The sequence below is a fragment of the Quercus robur genome, chromosome 5, assembly GCF_932294415.1.
Source record: "Quercus robur chromosome 5, dhQueRobu3.1, whole genome shotgun sequence".
Lineage (NCBI taxonomy): Eukaryota > Viridiplantae > Streptophyta > Magnoliopsida > Fagales > Fagaceae > Quercus > Quercus robur.
Window position 1 is genome coordinate 82,383,628 of NC_065538.1, and position 20,453 is coordinate 82,404,080.

At 37.7% G+C, this 20,453-nt stretch overlaps 1 protein-coding gene across 46 annotated transcripts in view; it reads right to left on the bottom strand.

Annotated features, from left to right (window-relative positions):
* Positions 1–20,453, bottom strand: part of LOC126727389 (pentatricopeptide repeat-containing protein At2g26790, mitochondrial) — a 56,752-nt gene that overhangs the window by 10,141 nt on the left and 26,158 nt on the right. For 3 of the 46 annotated variants that reach the window (XM_050433036.1, XM_050433040.1, XM_050433022.1), the window contains exon 2: positions 8,496–8,550. The exons of the other annotated variants lie outside the window; for them this stretch is intronic. The gene's annotated coding sequence lies outside the window, so the exon portion shown is untranslated. The remainder of the gene's footprint in view (positions 1–8,495; positions 8,551–20,453) is intronic. 46 annotated transcript variants of the gene reach the window in all.

Below are 20,453 nucleotides of genomic sequence, written 5' to 3' on the forward strand. Positions count from 1 at the left end.
ACCACATGTAGAACTGAAACAAGGTTTATTAGCAATACTTCCTGACTTTAGGGGACAAGAAAATGAAAATCCTTATGTCCATGTTAGAGCTTTTGAAGAGGTAATTAGTAGTTTCTATGCACAAAATGTTATTGAGACTGCTAAGTTACGTTTCTTTCCTTTTTCACTTAAGGATAAGGCAAGAAGTTGGCTTTACACCTTGAAACCTAGGTCTATAGGTAGTTGGGGGGAGACAGCCAAAGAGTTTTTTAAGAAACATTTTCCTCCCCACAAAGTCCAACAAGTAACAAGAAGGATAGCTAGTTTTGTCCAAGGAGAAAATGAGACCTTATACCAAGCTTGGGAAAGGCACAAAGATCTTTTCAATTTCTGCCCAACTCATGGGTATGAAGATTGGAGGTTGGTTAGCTATTTTTATGAAGGACTTACACCTAGGGACCGACAGTTTGTTCAACTCTCATGCGGAGGGGACTTTTTACCAAAAAAAACCCGAAGATGCAATGGATTATCTTGATGAGATAGTTGAAAACTCTAACACATGGACTGGACCTAGCTTAATGGACTCCACTAATAGGACTAGAACTAACACTACCACTTCTAGTGGAAGTGTTTTCAAGTTGAGGGAAGATGATAACATGAGTGCAAAAATCAGCATGTTAACTAAAGAAATTGAGGCACTCAAAATGAAAGGAAGTTGAATGTTAGTGCTGTCTTTAGAGAGGACCCAATGGAGGTGTGTAAAATCTGTCATGAGATAAACCATGCTACAAATGAATGTGCATCACTTTCATCATTCTTGAATGTGCCAGAGGAACAAGTACATGCATTTAATTCATACTGGCCAAATAATTCTTCATATTCTAACAATTATAACCCAAATATGTGAAACCATTCGTATTTGAGTTATAAGAGTGACAATGTGTTGAATCCTCTTGCTCCAAGGAATTTTAATTCACCACATGCATCATCATCATCATCATCATCTAAACCTTCCTTGGAGGATGCACTTAGTACTTTCATTCAAAGGCAAAGTGAGCAAAACCAAAAGTTTGAATCCATGCTCACTAGGCTAGATGAAGAGGTAAGAGAGACCAAGAGTCATATAACTAGGCTTACAAATTCATTGAGTGGGATAGAGAGAGGGAAGCTTCCTTCCCAAACTCAACCCAATCCCATCAATCAAAATCTAAAAATTGGCTCTAAGGATAAACATGAGGAAGTAAAAGCTATGACCATTTTGAGGAGTGGTAAAGAGATTGATAAAAGTTCTCCTTTAGTAACTAAGAAATCTAAGGAGACCCCAGTTGAAAAAGAGAAGGATGAAACTGAGTCACATGGATTTGGTGAAATTGAAAAATGCCCAATCCCTCCACCATTTCCACAAGCCTTAAAATTACCTAAGAAATTGGACACCACATCTAAGATATTAGAGCATTTGCATCAAGTCAAGATAAATTTGCCATTATTGCATGTTATCAAGCAAGTGCCTGTATATGCCAAGGTAATTAAGGACCTATGCACCATCAAGAGAAAGCATCATGTGAAGAAGATCGCATTCCTAACAGAACAGGTAAGTGCAGTTATCCAACATAAGACCCCACCAAAGTATAAAAATCCAGGTTGTCCAACAATCTCTTGTACTATTGGAGATTACATCATGGAGCATGCATTGCTAGATCTTGGGGCAGGTGTTAATTTGATCCCTTTCAGTGTATATCAAAAACTTGGACTTGATGAGTTAAAACCTACTTCAATAACTTTACAATTGGCTAACCGCTCTGTAAGGGAGCCGAGAGGGATTGTTAAGGATGTGTTGGTAAAAATTAAAAAATTTTATTATCCTGTTGATTTTATTGTTCTAGATTACCAACCTGTTTTACATCCTAGTGTTCATACCCCTATTATTTTGGGTAGACCTTTTCTTGCCACAGCTAATGCTTTAATTAACTGTAGGAATGGAAGAATGCAACTCACTTTTGGTTCCATGACTTTGGAGCTAAACATATTTCATGTGGCTAAATAACCACATGAGGATGATGACTGTGCTTATGTGAACCTCATTGGGGCGGTGGTTCAAGAAGAGTTTAATAAGAATTGTTTTTTTGATCCTCTTGAAACTCTTCTTAATAATTCTGTTGGTTCTTATGATTTAGAATGTGATATTTATGTTTCGAAAAATTTTTCTTTGTTGGAATTCCTCACAGGTTTTGGAAGAACAACAGATGATGGCAATTAATAAAGGATGGAAGCCTTGCTTTGAGGAGCTACTAGAAAATGAAAAAAAGCTCGTGCATTCAAGTGAAGAGGCACCACAGTTGGAGCTTAAGCCGCTGCCCGGTGGTCTTAAATATGCATATTTAAGCCCAGGTAAGTTAAAAACTGGGTGGGATGGCCCTTTCATTGTAAGGGAAGTGTTTAACCATAGAGTTGTAGTAGTTGAGGACCCTAGAGATGGTAGGATTTTGAAAATAAATGGACAAAGGTTAAAACCATTCTTAGGGGGAGTTATACCTGAGGAGGAGACTATGTCACTGGAGATCCCTGCCAATTAGGATGCTACGTGAACTCTGAAAGAGCCTAATGAAGTTGTACCATATTTGTCTTAATTTTCTTTTCTTTCTTCTTTTTTTTCTTTTTTCTTTTTGCCTTTGGTTTTTGTTTTTTTGTTTTGTTATTATTATTATTTTTTTTTTTTTTTTTTGGTGAGCTAACCTTTGCAGGTGTGAAAGAAATTAAAAAATAAAAGATAAAAATAAATGCTTAAGGTAACTTCTTCCCTTTATACTTGAATTTATTTTGGCTTTGATACATTGAGGACAATGCAATATTTTAGTTGGGGGGATTTTGCTGCACCTTGCATGATTTTTTTTTTTCTTTCTTTTTGGTTGCAACTTTTCAATTCTTAAAAATAAATAAATAAATAAATAACTTGAATTTGAATGCAGAAGAGTTATAAGCTTTATTTTTATATTATGTGATGGAATGAATAATGCTGAGTTGGTTATACTATTTGCTATATTAAGACTTTTTCATGAAGAGCACAGTTGGAAATTTTTTAGCACAATAGCCAGGTTAGCGGATGGTTGGATGTTGGATATGCATTGATCATGAACAAGCTAGATATAAGCTGAAACTCAACCCATATGGAGAGTTCTTGAGCCTTACTTTTCTTTGTGAGAGTATATCTTAGTTTGAACTCTTAAATTTCTCTCATATGCTTCAGTTTTTGTAAAAGATCTCTACATTTTTTGGTTGACTACTGGAAACATTATGAGGAGATATACCATGATCCTACTTATTTTTTTCCTTAGGCATGCTGGTTTATGCGGAATTTTAGGAGCTGAGAGCCTAAGGCCACCAATTTTTTGTCACCTGCTAAACAAATATTCAGCCTACCTTTACATTAACCATTGTCACCATCATTTGAGCCATGAGAAATACTTCTACAATACCACAAAACATTTTTATTTATGGGTATTCTCATGGGGGTTCAAGTTTTGAGCAATTGATGTGTTTAGATACCACCATTGTCTCTCTTTTCTTTAAAAAAAAAAAAAAAAAAAAAAAGAGACATACATGATCAATCAATAAATCATTGGTGTCTTACACATCTTTCATGTATTTCAGAAGGGTTATATGGTTGAGTAAAGATTGTTTTGATTCAAGTTGGTTGTTACTGCTATGAATTGGGTTTGGCTTGAATTTTCTACATTTGATTCATATACCTCATATTTCAAAGAGAGCAGTTTGCCTTTATCTAGCCATAAGATTATACTACCACTGAGCTTAAAGTCCTACTTGATCTTAAAGGTGCATGGCTGGTATGTGTTTGGGATAAAAACTAGGGATGAGAATGGTAATAACCTCATGTTTCCAGGAATTCAACGTCCTTTCCAAGAGATCTTTTTCCGTTGTTTTAGCGGCTGCTTTTGTATACACATGTGATATTCTTAAGACTTCTTCTTTCCTTTTTGTTCACATGTGATTTGAAGAGAGAAACCATTACTTCTATGTGTTTTCTTTCAGAGTGTTGATGACTTAAGAGAGGTTTTGGAGTAGAGGCTCTAATCTAGATTATTCTTGGTCTATGCATGTTTCGAAAAGCCGGTTTGATTGGATGGGCTATGCACACACACACTCCAAAAGTGAAGCTAGTGAAAGCTCTTTAATATGATGAATAGTATCCCAACTCAAAATTGAGAGTTCATTTGTATGATATAATGATAAAGCAGACTAACATTTGCTGTAGGAATTTTCAGGAAACCTTTGACTTTTGTGGATAGAGTCACTACAAACCCTCACGAGAGTAAACTCGTCCACTAGGGTGACCTAGGGGTTCAAAGACTTGCTGCACATGGGAAGTTCAGTCGTGTAGCCTACAAAAGTGGCTTGTATTTTAGTTTTAATTTTTCACTTTTAGTAGACATGGGTGATTTGTGGATTGCTAGGGACTAACAAGATTTAAGTTGGGGGGTGTGATAACGCCTTAAAATAGGACTGTAATCGGTTCGGTTCGGTCGGTTTTTTTTTTATCTAGCCAACCGAAACCGAAATTTTCGGTTTTTAGAAGTCTCATCCGAAACCGACCGAAATAGTTGAAAAACTGTCGGTTTCGGTTTGTTTCAGTTTCGGTTGGTTTTTCGGTCGGTTTCGGTTCCTTAACATTTATTTTCTAAGAAAGCAAACAAAGAAAAAAAAACAAACCCAGAATATAAAAAAGAGAGAATAAATTGAAAAAATAAACAACCAAGCACATGGGTTTTTTCAAAACCTTAACTTTCTTTGCACATAAAAATTGAAAAAATAGCATTTTTTTTTAACACGAAAAAATAGCATTGATTCAATATTAAACAAACCCAGAATGGCAGAATATAAAAAAGAGAGAAGAAATTGAAAAAATAAACAACCAAGCACATGGGTTTTTTCAAAACCCTAACTTTCTTTGCACATAAAAATTGAAAAAACAGCATTGATTCAATATTAAACAAACCCAAAATGGCAGAATATAAAAAAGAGAGAGGAAACTATGGAGAAATTAAAGAGAGAGAGGGGGTCACCGTGAATATGAAAAGATTAGCCGGCGTTGGGAGCCCAGCGTGTGGAGGCCGTGGAGGCTGGTGCAGGAAGGCCGATGTGTGGAGGTGGCATGTGGAGGCATGGAGCGATGAGAGAAGAGGAGGGGCTGAGGGCTGAACTCTTTGAAAGACAGAAAAAAAAAAAAAAAAAAAAAAAAAAAAAAAAAAAAAAAAAAAAAAAAAAATTTGAGAGAAAGAGTTGAGGAAGGGGGCGGCTGAACTGAAGAAAAGAAAAGAAAAGAATAAAAGAGGGGAGGGGTATTTCTGTCTTTATCTCATGCCCTAGGGTTTTAAAAAATTAAATAGCAAAAAAACACAAGCCCCCACGCGAAGGCTCGAACCTGGGATCACTAGCAAAACTACAACGTAGCATACCACTAAGCCACTAATCAGATACGTAATAGAGTTACATAAATATATATATATTCGGTCGGTTCGGTTCGGTTTCGGATGAAAAAATCCAACACCGAAACCAAAACCGAAAATTTCGGTTTTTAAAAAATGAAACCGAAACCGAACCGAACCGAAACCAAACCAAGAATTTGGCAACGGTTCGGTTGGTTTGTTCGGTTCGTCGGTTTTTTGCACACCCCTACCTTAAAATGTATACTTGTTATATATTTATATGGGTGTTATCTCCTTATTACTATGCTTAATTTGTATAATTAAGGCATGATTTGCATTAGTCCCTATTATTTATCTTTACATAATTTCTTGAATAAGATGCTATTCATTGTGTGTAATTTTCTACTTTCGGGAAATCATGTGAGAAAGATGAGTTTACAGGAATTTGTGAGAGAATGGAGGCCAAACTAGAATTAAAGTGGAGCTAAAGGACCATGCTTAAATGTCTAAGGAGGTGCAGCTGGAGTGCTTGGATCGTCTACCATGATTGGAAGCTTCAAATAAGGAAAGAAATCAAAGAGGCAGAATCTGAAAAGGAAAAATCTAATTTGAGCACTGATCAGTATTTTGGACGTATCTCTCTCCTCAAAAATCCAATTGATACAAGGTCAGATGGGTTGGAACTGTGATTTAAATATCTACAACTTTCCAGTTTTGAGTTTTTCGAAATTCTCAATTTCTGATGGCCGAAATTAACTCACAAGTTACTGCTGTAAACCTGGACGGAAATTAAAATAGTAAATGTTTTATTTTCTTTGGACACTTAGACATGAGGGTGGAGAAGGGAGGCTGTGAGAACGAATTTGGGAGAGCAAACCTTGTATTTTTCTTTCTCTAATGGCAGCCTAAACTCTTTGCTAGGGCTAGGGGTTATGTTTCTTCTATACGGTATGAATATTTAATGTGATTTTTTCTAGGATTTTATCAACAACATATTTGATTGTTCAATTAGATTACTTTTGATGTATTAGTTCTTCCATGTTTTCAATAAGTTCAATCATGTTTTTCTTATTGTTTAGATGAATTTCTAATAGTTTCAAATAGAAATCAGGTTTTAAAGTGAATGGGTTTTTCTGAAAACTTTTCTAACCGTATTATTAATCGAGGTTATCATGCGTTCTTGAATTGTCTCAGTTCAACCGAATCATAAATTTTTAATTGTATAAGAACAATCAATTATGAAATATATATTTTCTTAGAACACAAAGAATTTCATATCGATATAGGGAAACACCCCGATGCCCTAGTATTTACATTATTGATTTAAATTAGTTTTTATTATTATTGTTGTTAACAATCACCAAACAAAAGTATTTTTCTTCTTTACCCAAATTTTTGTTTAATTATATTGTCTTTGAATCTATCATATTCCTTGTGATTCGACCTCGATACTCCGAGAATTATATTGCTACGATCTCCTGCACTTGGGAGTGAGCAAGCAAGGTGCAGGAGAGGCGGTGCGAGGACCGGCGAGTAAGGTAGGCTAGGTCGCCGGAGGAGGGCGAGTAAAACGTTACCTCTCTCGCGATCAAGCGACGTCAATCTAGTGTCACGAGGCCAAAGAGAGGGTCACCAGCACTAGAAAACTCCTTCGGCCACTAAATCGAGATCGTCAGAGGTCTCTATTAAGGTCATCGGAGCTGGCGAGTAAGGTTATGGTTGCCGGCGACAACAATATCGGTGGGTGGTGGTCGGAGGGTTAACGGCAGCGACGGGTTGGTGGCTCTGATACCATATTGTTAACTGTGAAAGTGTTTTAGGATTTGATCAGTCAACCCTAACACATAAAATATTATTTATATATAAAGTACATGATATTACTGTTTTGCCCATATTACTCATTACACCCCTATATTCTGTTTACAAATTATCTAAGTAGCCTCCACATAATTTGACAAGAAGACACAGCATTTAACAACTGTACAAGCAAGCTATTTAAATAACAAAAATAAGGACAAGAAATTACAATCTCTTTCTTTGCGACAGCTCTAATACATTGTTCAAAGAGAAAACCAGCATTAATGGACACAGCAACAAGCCACATTTTGTTGAAGATGGTAATCATTTTTTTTTCCCTTATAGGTAAGAGTAATTATATTTAAAAATAAAATAAAATAAAATAAAAAAACTACTTCATGCACAATGGGCACAAAGTAGACTAAAGAATTACAGAAAAAATATGTGCAGGGTAATGTCGTGAGTTTGATAGCCATTGGCTGCATGTATAATATACCAATAGAAACAATGTTATGAACAAGAAGCTAAGATGTAAAAGATAGTAGACACACTTAAGAGTGGCTTAAGCATTTTTAATTATAACCCTATTGTTGATGGCATCACAATTAGGGAGACCAAGATCAAAGTATTTGATATCCAACTCCACAAAGAGGGAGAAAGAGATAGTCTATTCGCAAATTTAAATCTTCCACTTCTAATGATTAATTTTTAAAAAAAAAAAAAATTAATTCATGGTAAATGTTGGTACAGTTTAATAGTTTCCACTTTCCAGCCTCATAAAGAAATTTTGTCAAGATTTGTTGTGGAAATAAAGTACTTTTGCCTTATAAGTTATGTTTATATTTCATTTGAAAATTAAAAGGAAGGTTACATTTTAAAAAGCCAACCTAAACAAGCTTCAAACCTCCCATCTTTATACAATAATTTTTTTTTTTTAGGAAGCATAACAGCCAATCATAAGCTTTGCAACCAAGAGGTTCTCTAGTGAAGCAAAGGTAGAAGTCATGCTAAACAAAAACTAAGACATGCAGGGGCAAAAAAAAGACAGAACTCACGCTACAGAAATGCATGACAGATATACTCATACAAAAGCGGTTTTCCTTCTTTATTTGCAGTAATTTTATATACCCCATATTACAGGAAAGGGAAAATATGTAGGTACTATTTTTCTTTGAGCTTGCAATAATATTTCTTACTGATTCATCAAATATATACATGCAGAAGTACTTGAATGTGGAGTTAATTCCATTTTGACTCAAATATATAGTTGTATGATACCTGAAGATGAGTGACTTCCGAGAGGCCTACCCAGAGAGCTTCCTTTCTGCTCTGCCTGCAAAATCAACAGCCACCTTCAATGTAAGGTTACAACAAAAAGTGTTCCCATGTAAAGTACTGAGAATCAATATATAGAATGATTCATTCTGATCTACCTTTGAACAGTTGACTGAACTAGTTTTTGGATTTTGGGTTCATCTGACCATTGGCAGTCAATAGAGTGCTATCTCCAAAATTGCAGTTTCTTGGCTTTTATAATTCCATGGTGTAGAATAGAGATAGTGCGGGTATCTGTCAGTATTCCCTTAGTAGACATCTCCTTAAAGAGGTCCACAGCCTTATCCACATCTCCCTTATTACAATAGCCAGACAAAAGAGCTGTGTATGTCACTGTATCAGGTTCTAGTCCTCTGTCGATCATATTATCAGGTTCTAGTAGAAGGGGGAACTAGCCCTCATTGATTTCTTAAACTTGAACAGCGCAAGGGAATTACTTGCTGAGTTACTTAGAATGTTAGGACATATATGATTCAAATGTCACCATTTTATGTAATTAGTTAATCTTTTGACAAAACGCATTTGTAATTGGGTAGATCTAGGATGTGTTTAATTCTTCAAGAAACAAGGTTTCAAGTTCAAGTGTTAAAGTCATGCAAGTCTGTCCAAGAACCAAGTCAGAAAGCGCTGTTCATTAAAACTTGACAGCTAGCATCTATCGAGATTTTAAAAGCTGTGAAGCCTGTGCCTTGATAGCTAGCTCGATAGATGGCTACCTATCGAGATTTATGAAACTCAGTTTTTCAGGACTGTTTTTCATCAAATCCGTGAATGTATGTTTGAGTTTTCTTTTTTCACAACCCTAAACATATATATAATGATTATTTTTAAGGGCCATAAAAAGTTACGCACAGTTACACAAGAGCACAATTGCACAAATATGAAGAAGAGTGTAACCGGAAATCTAGTTTGCCCTAGTTCTTCTTTCTCTTGAAAAAGATGCTGTGTTTGTACACCATAGGGTTTTGTGACCAAGCAACTTCATGATCTTCATCATTTGATGAACAGAAGAATTTTGCAGCCAACATCTTTCTCTAGTTGGTGATCAAGTCGTGTACTGGGATTCGTGCATCAATTAGTTAGTCACATACTGGGAGCCGTGCACTGAAAGGAGAGATTGTCACTACAGAACAAGTCTAATTAGGTATTGGGATAAGGGTTCAACTGTAAATTGGTATAAGGTATTGGGATTCCTTTACTTGTAACCCCTTGTTTTGATAATAGTGGATTCTTATGAGTGGTGACCTTAAAATCACTCAATGAGATTTTTGTCGTGTAGGTTTTCCCCATTCATAAACAAATCACCATGTCAATTTAGTTTCCATTGCATACTTAATTTAATTGGTGATTTGTTTGTGCTACCACGTATATTGCTTGTTAATTTGATTAATTAATAAACTTGGCTAATTAATCAATTAATTTATCACAATGGGTCAATATGTTTTTGGTCTATCAAGTGGTATCAAAACGGGCACACTCTGATTATGATTAATCTTTGCTATGCGATCTATTGACCCCTGTTTGTAATAGATAGAGGACAGTCTCTTATTATACCTCCTTTATTTGATGGCACTAACTATGCATACTGGAAAGTACGCATGAGAGCTTTCTTGCAGTCTTTAGATGAGAAAGTGTGGCAAGTTGTGGAGATAGGCTGGACTAAGCCTACAAAAGAGCTGACCGATTGGGATGATGCTAAGATTAAGGTGGCAAACTTTAACAGTAGTGCATTGAATTCCTTATTCAGTGCAATTATAAATGAAGAGTTCAAGAAGATATCCTTAACTGAAACTACGAAGGAAGCATGGACCATTCTCCAGACAACCTATGAGGGAACAAAGGCTGTTAACGACTCGAAGCTTCAAAGGCTAACTACTAGCTTCGAAGAGATCAAGATGGAGGAGGATGAGTCGTTCGATGAGTTCTATGACAAGCTCAAGAACATAGTGAACTCAGCTTTCAATTTTAGGGAAACCATTTCTTAACCTAAGATTGTGAGAAAGGTGCTCAGATCTCCACCTGAGAGATTTCATGCCAAGATCACCCTAATTGAAGAATTGAAAGATACTAACAAAATTCCTTTGAAGGCCAAGAGCATAGCATTGAAAGCCAAGAGCAGTGATACTGATAAGTCTTCAGACGATGAAGATTCTAAGATGAAGTCCTATATTACAAGACAATTCAAGAAGTTCATGAAAAATGCCAATGGAAAGGGCTTCGATAAAGACCGTAGGCAATCTAGCTCCTCATAGTTCAAAACCCAAGACAAAGGGAAGAAGGATGAAGGATGCTAAGGATGGCGGTCAGTACACTATTCCCTCATGACCAAAGTGCTTAGAGTATCAAGGCTTTGGACATATGAAACAAGAGTGCCCTACGTATCTCAAGACCATTGGGAAGAGTAAGGCACTGGCTACTATGTTGAGTGACACTTAGCCTGAGGATGATGGGATCTTAAATGCCTTTATTGCCACTGTAAATCCTACTAAGGGGATTGTTGAAAATGAGGATGAAGAAGAGGAATTGGTGGAGTCTAAGTTTGAGAAGATGGATGAACAAGATGACATCCACACAGCATATGCAAAGTTATAGAAGGTCTTAGAAAAGCATGAGAAGATGTATAGGTTGGCCACCAAGAAGCTTAGTGATGTGGAGCTTGAGTGAGAAGAAATCTCTACAAAGTTTAATGAAGCAAATCAGACTATTAGAGCACTGAGATTTGAGAATAATTTCTTGGCTAAGAAGACCAAGAAGCTTGAGGCAGAATTGTTCCAAGTCAGAGCTCAGCTGGAAAGAACTTCAAGCGCTAAGCTCGATGGAATGCTCAGTCTTCGAAAATCTACTTCCGATCGAACTAGTTTAGAATATGATTTCTCTTCTTCTAGCACTGCTTCTACTAGTACTACTGTTTTTGTTCCTCCTACTAATAATATTGAAACTAAGAACAATGTTACTAAAAATGAATTAGCTAGTGAGAACATAGACAAGGGTAAATCTATCTTAAGAGCACCCCCTGAGCTTGATAAAAAATAGATTAAAAACCCTATGGTTAAGAAGGCTAACTCTCAAAAGCCTAAACAGAAGAAGTAACATCTCCGTCATTACTGTGGAATTGCTGGTCATACTCGACCTAATTGCTATAAGTGGTTAGCCACTCAACAAAGTAATGGCATGATCGCATCAAGAAACCATAATCAGTTTCCATCCTCTTTTGCTCCCCTTGGAGATCTTCTCAAAGCCCTCATGTTCCTTTCGAACTTGAATAGTTTTAACTCTTCCCCCTCACCACCGGATCAAGGGTTCGCTAAACGAAAAGGTTCTTCCAAGGTGTGGAAAGAAAGGGCTCCAAGTGATTCTATCACTTTTTCTCTCTCCTCTTCTTGTTTTTTTGTTTGCATTACTTGTGTGTTTTGCTTTATTATTTTTGAGTCAGTCTAGTTTTATGCATTGCCTTATTTAATTGTTTTTGCTTGTTTTCTTTTTAGTTTTGGTTTGTTTTGTCTTTCATATAAGAATTTAAAAAAAAAAATTTGAAAAATTAGAAAAATAAAAAACAGTGTGTGTTTGTGTACATTGGTACTTGTGTACCTTGGATGGCCATTGAAACAAAATTTTCTAAACTTTGTATCTTTTGTAGCTTAGATGAGCATCTCTATGCACAACTAAACAAATAAGCTTTGTGGCTCGTGTTTGTGGTGAGTAAGGTTAAGTGATCACTTGAACTTAACACTCGTATCACTCTTTTTGACGGGAAGGACTAGAAAATTCTAAGAGAAAAGCATAAATAACCATCTCACCACTTTTGCTTGCCAATCATGAAATGACATCTATATGCTTCGGCATAGTAAAAGTGCAATGTCAATGACATCTGTATGCTTCAGCATAGTAAAAGTGCAATGTCAAAAGCTTAACATCATTGGGTATTTCTTTTCTTTCTCTTATATGCCCATGCATGATTTGTTTAAAAGAAAAAATACGTAAAGAAAAATGAAAAGCAAAAAGAATAAAAATGTTTTATATATGATTGCAAACGTGTTTTCTAGGAGATGTGGGAGTTATAGGATGTACCTTGAAGGTGATAGTCTCCATCAAACAGTTATAATTGTGAGTGAGTTAAAGTGATTTTCTCATATCTCAAATCGTCATAACATGTAGACACTTATACAATCTTGCGATATTTTTCACACACAACACGCAAAATTTTTTGCTACTCTTGATACATGTGCAGGTACAATATGATTTGGCCATCACAAGGAATACATATGTTAATTGAAAGTTCAAAAACGTGTACAAAAACACTTTTGAACGTTTAGACCCCTAAAAACCAACTTAACCAACACAAGCAATATGTCAAACAACAAGTGTGCGGAAACTTAACATATGCTATAATATGAAATTGGTTAAAAAACTATCTAAGCCATAACAAAATAAACCACAGCAGATAATGTAAAGGCAGAGATAGAGAGGAAGGAAGAAGCAAACACAAAGATAACACCCGATGTGTTATCGAAGAGGAAACCGAAGACCTCGGCGAAAAACCTCTCCGCCGCCCTCCAAGCGGTAATCAATCCACTAGAAAATACAGTTGGGATACAAGGACAGCAATAGACCCTCCAAGCCTAATCTACCCAGTGCACCTAAGCCCTCCAAGCTTCTTGCTCCAACGAGGTTGCGCCGAACCTTTTTCTTTTCTAGCTTCCCGGATTCCACTACTACACCGTAGCATCAACCAATGAAGATTGGCTCCTTCCTAACTGCTTCCCAGAACTCCAAACGACTGTCTCACAGAGATGATAATGGTGAGAACCAGGTTTGGTATAATGTCTCTCAAGGATTTAACAATGGAGAGGAAGAGAGTGAGGGATTTTGATGAGACTCTAAGGTAGGGATTGTGTATGAAACAATCTTGTTTTTCTTTAGGGTTTCTCTCTCAAAATTCTCTCTGGAAGCTCTCTTTCAATCGTGGGTTAAAAGGGTATTTATACTGGAGTGAAGAGGAATGTGAAACGTCAGGTTTTTCCAAAACAGGGGTGGCTCGCGGCTTGACCTCGCGGCTTGACAAAGTCGCGAGATCCAGTCACGAGTTAACCGTATGGCCAGTTGTCCTGTTTTGTCCTGTAGTGCTCCAGCTAGCATGACTGTTCATCTTCCAGCACGCTTGGCACGTGTGCAGCTTCTGGCGGCTTGCAGCCGCGAGTCCACCCGCGAGTCCCAGCCGCGACACTCTGTTTTCTTGCACACTCTTGAGCAATCTTCACTCTATCTCACTCACTACCCTTACAGCAATCCCACCTAAATACAGGGTTACTAAATGCTGAATTACAAGCAAATTTGGCACGGAATAAAGCCAATTAGATGGTTGAATAAATTCAACCTTACAATCTCCCCCTTTGGCTATTCCGTGACAAAACCCTAAAACAGACTCTAGACTTAACATGTGAGTTGGGAACAGTTGAACAAAACTCACTCACACCTAACTCTAGAAGCTGTGAAGCACTTGAATCATATGAACATAAACTCCTGAAACACAACAATACACCATGATCATTGTAAGCAGAAAATTATAAATGCATATGAAACAGGCAATATGAGATCAAGCAAAGATGGAGTTAATAAACAAACCATGGCTTGATCAACCAAGTGAACACCACAAGGTAGTGATCACAGTGCTCATTCACACTTGGAATGAACACAAGGACATACAAGTTAACAAGCACAAGGCAAGACACTTGTATGCTTAACACTCAACCAATGCATAGCACACATGGCATATGCATCTAGGAACAATCCTACAAGGGCACAAGAGTGACAGTACATAAACCAAAATGCATAACATTTAGATTAAAGTACTGATTTCAAACATAGTATAAAGGCTGCACTTAAGCAAGGTACAAACCATAAAGCCTACAAACTATGCATAAACCATAAACCCTAAAAGCTTACATAAGCATATGGGTACAAACCAACAACTTCCTGAATAACATCATCAAACATATTTTAAAGTTTAAAACAAGAATATATGAAAAGAGTTAGAAACAGTTATACACCAAAACACAGTGTATCAAAACCATAAAAACCATAAGTTTAGAAGATAAGACTAAAAACAAAAGTATGACAGAAGTATGTGTGTTCTCCCCTTATCACTATGCACACTTCCCTTTGAACTTTTCTCCCCCTTACTGAATGCTCTCCCCCTTTTTGTCACGAATAGCTAAAGACTCTCGTCCAACTTTCGTTGAATCTCATCTAGCTGATTCTCCATAGTTTCGAGGCGCATTTGGACATGGTTGTTTGTGGAGTAGAGGAGTGCCACAAGCTCATCAACGCGTTTCTGAATATGCTCAAGTACACTGCCAACTCTGTCAGTATGAGGAGCAGTTTGTGCTTGCGGAATACCAGTCGGTGAAGCTTCAGGAACAGCACGTGATGCAGATGTGGTATGTGCAGGTGTCTCTGAGTCAGGGGCAGATGGAGTAAACGAAGAGATGTGAACACTTCTTGGTGATTTAGAGGAGTGACTTCTGCTCGCTTGAAGAGTGAACAAGGAAATGGGACGTTGACGAGTCAACATTTTACCATCTGCAGGAGGAATAATGCCAGCACTAAGAATGAGTTTCATGACGAGACTGCAAAATGGAATGATTCCTCGAGCTGTAGATCGACACGCGGTCTTCCTCAAGTTGTAGTAGATGTGAGCACATATATCAATGGGGGCTCCTGTAATGAGGTCACACAGAAATATAGCTCTCCCAAGATTGATGAATGTAGTGTTGGACAGTGGGTAGAGATTGGTGAACATGATCAACTTCAGTGTGGTCAGCTCAGGTGCAAACTTTGCGGTGCTGATGGAAGTTCCTGCACTGGATACCTCATGATCGTGTCCTAGGATTTGTAAAATTTCTCCAACCTCAGGATTTCGTTCATCATAGGGAGTTAAATTCACATTCTGAGGTCTGGTGATGCCGAGAAGATCTGCGATGGAGTCTGGGGTAACACAAAACTCTGTTCCTCTGACCCAGAAAATGAGGTTAGGTCCAAGATCAGTTGCATTGGAGAAGCATTCTTTGACCAGCTCATCCATTGGATCATCAAAGTTTCCGAACAAGTTTGCCCAATCTCGTTTCTCAAAGATTCGAGGGATGAAAGTAGTCCCTAAGGTGTTGAACTCTACTACCCGTTCCACTATAGTGGTTGACTTGTCAAACACATTTGAGTAGGCGTGTGAGTTAAGGGGAACTCTGAATCTGTCCTCATTGGGATCTTGAGATGCCTGAGATGATAGACGAGTCCTTTTAGCAACTGGTGTTGCTGGTTCGTCAGCAACAATGTCTTTGCCCCTGGAAGATCGACGAGACATCTGCAAGAGAACAAGGCCAACAGAAAAGAACCAAGCAACAATACCCCACAAAAAGATTGTCAACAGGATTCAGTGTAAACAATATTTCAATATATAAACACAAACTGAAGATAATGCAGACCCAACCAAAACTTTCAACAATACACAGAAGCACAAACTAATACGTGTATCAACCTTGGTGAAAGTGCACCAAGACAAAGATAGACGGCACAACAGACAAAACTGTCATTGAGACAGGTTAACATGACCATGATATGCAATAAGACACAGCATTTGAACATTTAGAGCAGATAACATAAATCACTCCATCAGAGGCAAGAACATGGGGAAAATATTTCAGTCATGAATAAACCAAACATCCACACTGAAGCACGTGGATGAGAGACATACATTACGGTAACATAACCACTCAGTGACCAAAACCAAACACCAACATCAATATTCAGGCAAGTGTAATGAGTAAGTCAAATAGACACCAAACCCATTTCAGAAAAGATTCTCAGATTCAATAATAGGCAAAAAAAATCAGAACAATGAAATACACATTGACTGCTCAGCATGAAAACTGGTGAGAACAATATCAAACAAGACACTCCATACCCATTACACACAGAGATAAGAATAACGAACACAATACCAGTCCAAACAGTAACAGAAATATGCAGGAAAAAGAAACTGAGATTGAGAAAGCAAAAACCCATACCTTTTCTTGATGATTTGGATAGGAACCGAAGCACCAAAGGGGTTTGAAAAATGGATTCACGAAGTGTTTGGGAGGAAGAACAGTTTAAAAAGAAGATGAACAGTTACAAAAGTTCGAGGGAAAAACTGAAAAAGTTTAAAAACTGCTCCTGTTTCTGCAAAACACGCGATTTTCGCAACTGGATTAAGTCGCCACATAGTCGCCAGCTCAAGCCGCCAAAGCACTCAAGAACAAAATTTTGAAAAATTTTTCTAAGTGTTTTTCGCGACTGGAAGGTCTACCCGCGAGTGAGTCGCGAGCTGAGCCGCGAAAATCTCTGAGTGAACCTCGCGACTGGACCTTCCACTCGCGAACAAGTCGCCAAAAATGACCAGCGAAGATGCGACTGAGGCTCGCGACTTGACATACCCGCGACTGAGCCGCCAAAACAGGGCAAAAATGTATTTTTGAAATTTTCAGATTTTTCAAACAAAATACTTTCCAAAAACACCTAAAACACTCAAAAATCTTTTTGTGCTTGAATTAACAAAGATTGAGCATGTGAAAAACACATTTTATCAAGTACAATCACACAAATGAATATGGCATTTATTGAACATAAACTTGTGTGTTGTGTGTGGATATCAACAATGAGATAGTCCTTTGTCTAATGTGAAGCTTCAATGATCAATTCAACCAAGGTATACACAATTAGCACTAGATCATGTGACCCATCTCAATTATAGAAATATGTATATATGACCTCCCACACAACTTGATAACATAACTTGGAGCTTTTCATTTGACTCCACTAACAATCATAACACTTGATCTTTTTGATCTTTTGAGGCAATCATCTCTCATTGTGAGAGGGATATATAACATTTCTCTTTGAAGAACAGGCCTTTGGCCTTTTTGAATGAAATTTCACTTTTAATATAAGGTCGCTTACCCTTTTTCCTAGTCAAATACTAGAATGTGCGACAGGCTTTTGCAGCTCAATATCTCTTTTCATTTGGAGATTTACATTTGGTGAGCTCTTTTTAGCAAAAACAAAAATAAAAAGTGGGAAGATATATAGACACAAGTCTATGCATGTCTCAAGATCAACATAACCATTCACTAATCATTCATGACAAGTTTGAAGATCTATTTACAACAATCACATAGATTTCAAGATTTTTCCCACAGTGATATGAGTGCATGAAAACAAGCAATGCTCGAAAATGCACAAAGCCATTAGCACAAAGGTACAAGGCAAAACAAGTTTTGAGACAAAACTCAACAAAGTCAAACAAGCTTTTTGATTTTCTAATTTTTATGTGATTTTTGGATTTTTGACACATGAAACAAAAAGATTGATAGAACAAAATTAATAAATATTCACAAGAAAACAAGCAAGCAACCAAAAACAACAACAACAAGCATACCAAACAAACATAGTCACAAAGCATAGGAAGTATTAATGCATGGACATGTTGTAATGCTTATGCATGAGTACCCCTTTTCACCCACACGTCACTTGCGTTTGGGGTGATTTCCTTAAAGGATTAGGTATGGGAGTTAGGGCTTTCAAACCTTCGTGAGAAGCTTTCCAAGCAGTTGGTGAATGCACCAATCATCTTCATCACGTTCATCATTCCGGGATCTCCATTTTGCTCTCTAGGTTGATCACCTGCCCAAGTTCTCCTATCAATTCTTGGTCCTCCTGACCTTTGAGGAGTTGCACTGTTCTTTGCTCTCAGCTTTTGGCAATTTGGTCGAGTGTGCCCTTGAAGTCCGCAATAATGGCACACATACATTCCTCTAGGACCTCTTTGTGGTTGTGGACGTGACTTGGCACGAGATTCAGATCTGCCCGCATACTGATTACGATGATTCAGCATCCGTTGGTCCACCACATTCTTTTTCTCCTCCACCTCGAGCTTCACACCAGTACGGTCAGTTACAACTGGATCTTTGGCCTTTACAAACTTCACTTCTTTGGTGACATTTCCAGATGAACTACTTCCTCCGGTATATCCCAGTCCGGATTTGTCTGAAAAGCTCTTTTGAGATGATATAACATCATCTAGCTTCTTGGTGGTGACCCTCTCTATTTTTGCATTTGCTTGAACAACCTCATTCTCAAGAAATCTCACTTTAGTGTAAGCTTCGGACAGCTCACCATTCAGTGTTTCAATCTCGCATTTGGCCTCCCTATACCGGATTAGAAGACTTTTGTAGTCCTCCTCAGCCTTCTTCATTTTTCTTACAGCAGCCTTGGCTACCCTTGTGTATTCACCCGACTTCTCCAAGAGTGAGTTGTAATTTTCTTGAAGAGTTGCTGTGCTTTCTTCTTCTTCAGCTTCTGATTCTTCAACAATTCCTAGTGAGTCATCATCACTATGTTCTCCAAGGTCTTGAACAAGCAAATTCAACTCATCCGAAGACTCAACATGAGCAATAGTCATGAAAGCTGAATAGTTCCCCTCTCCATCACAGCTCTCTTCAGATTCTGAGTCAGACGAGTCTGAGTCACTCAAGGTCGTGGCATACACTTTGCCTTTCGATTTCAAATAATTCGGACATTCCTTCTTAAAGTGTCCATGCCCGTTGCATTCAAAACAAGTGACTCCTTGTGTGGATTGGGATTCTTTTCCATCTTTCCTTTTGAAATCTCTCTTCTCCCTTCCAGAACCAGAATTTTGGAATTTTCTCTTATCATCAAATTTTCCATTGTTTTTGAATTTCAAAAACTTTCTGAAATTTTTAACAAGATAGGCTACATCTTTGTCAACCACATCATCTCCCGATGAGTCTTGATCTTCCACCTTCTCATTAATGGTCTTTAGAGCAAGGGATTTACTCTTCCGTTGATTTGGCAGCGACATCTCATAAGTCTGCAGAGAACCAACCAGCTCCTGTACTTTAATGTCGTCAAGATCCTTGCTCTCTTCAATGGCAGTCACTTTAGCACGAAAACTTTCCGGCAATGATCGAAGGATCTTCCTTACAATCTTTGAGTCCTCCGTTTTCTTCCCCAAGTTAAACTTACTAACAACCACCTCATTTAGCTTCCCATAGAAAGAGTCGAAAGACTCATCCTCACTCATCTTGAGCTCCTCAAACCGAGTGGTCAGCATTTGTAACTTGGTATCTTTCACTTTCTTCGTGCCTTCATAAGTGGTTTCCAGAATCTCCCATGCTTCTTTGGCAAAGGTAATGTGAGAAATCCTGTGAAATTCATCTGGAGACACACCACAGAAAATAGCATTTAGTGCTTTACTGTTAGCATTAGATGCAGCAAGTGCTGCCTTATCCCATGTGGATTTGGCTGCCTCAGGTTTGGTCCAACCTATCTCAACAGCATCCCACACGGATTCATCAATAGAACACAAAAAGGCTCTCATACGAACCTTCCAAAACGCATAATTACTTCCATCAAAATATGGAGGTGCATTAAGGGATTGAGACCTATCCATCTCAAAAGGGAGTCAAGGATCACACAAATGGTAATGAAACCAAACAGCAGTGTACCCGCTCTGATACCAATTGAAAGTTCAAAAACGTGTACAAAAACACTTTTGAACGTTTAGACCCCCAAAAACCAACTTAACCAACACAAGCAATATGTCAAACAACAAGTGTGCGGAAACTTAACATATGCTATAATATGAAATTGGTTAAACAACTATCTAAGCCATAACAAAATAAACCACAGCAGATAATGTAAAGGCAGAGATAGAGAGGAAGGAAGAAGCAAACACAAAGATAACACCCGATGTGTTATCGAAGAGGAAACCGAAGACCTCGGCGAAAAACCTCTCCGCCGCCCTCCAAGCGGTAATCAATCCACTAGAAAATACAGTTGGGATACAAG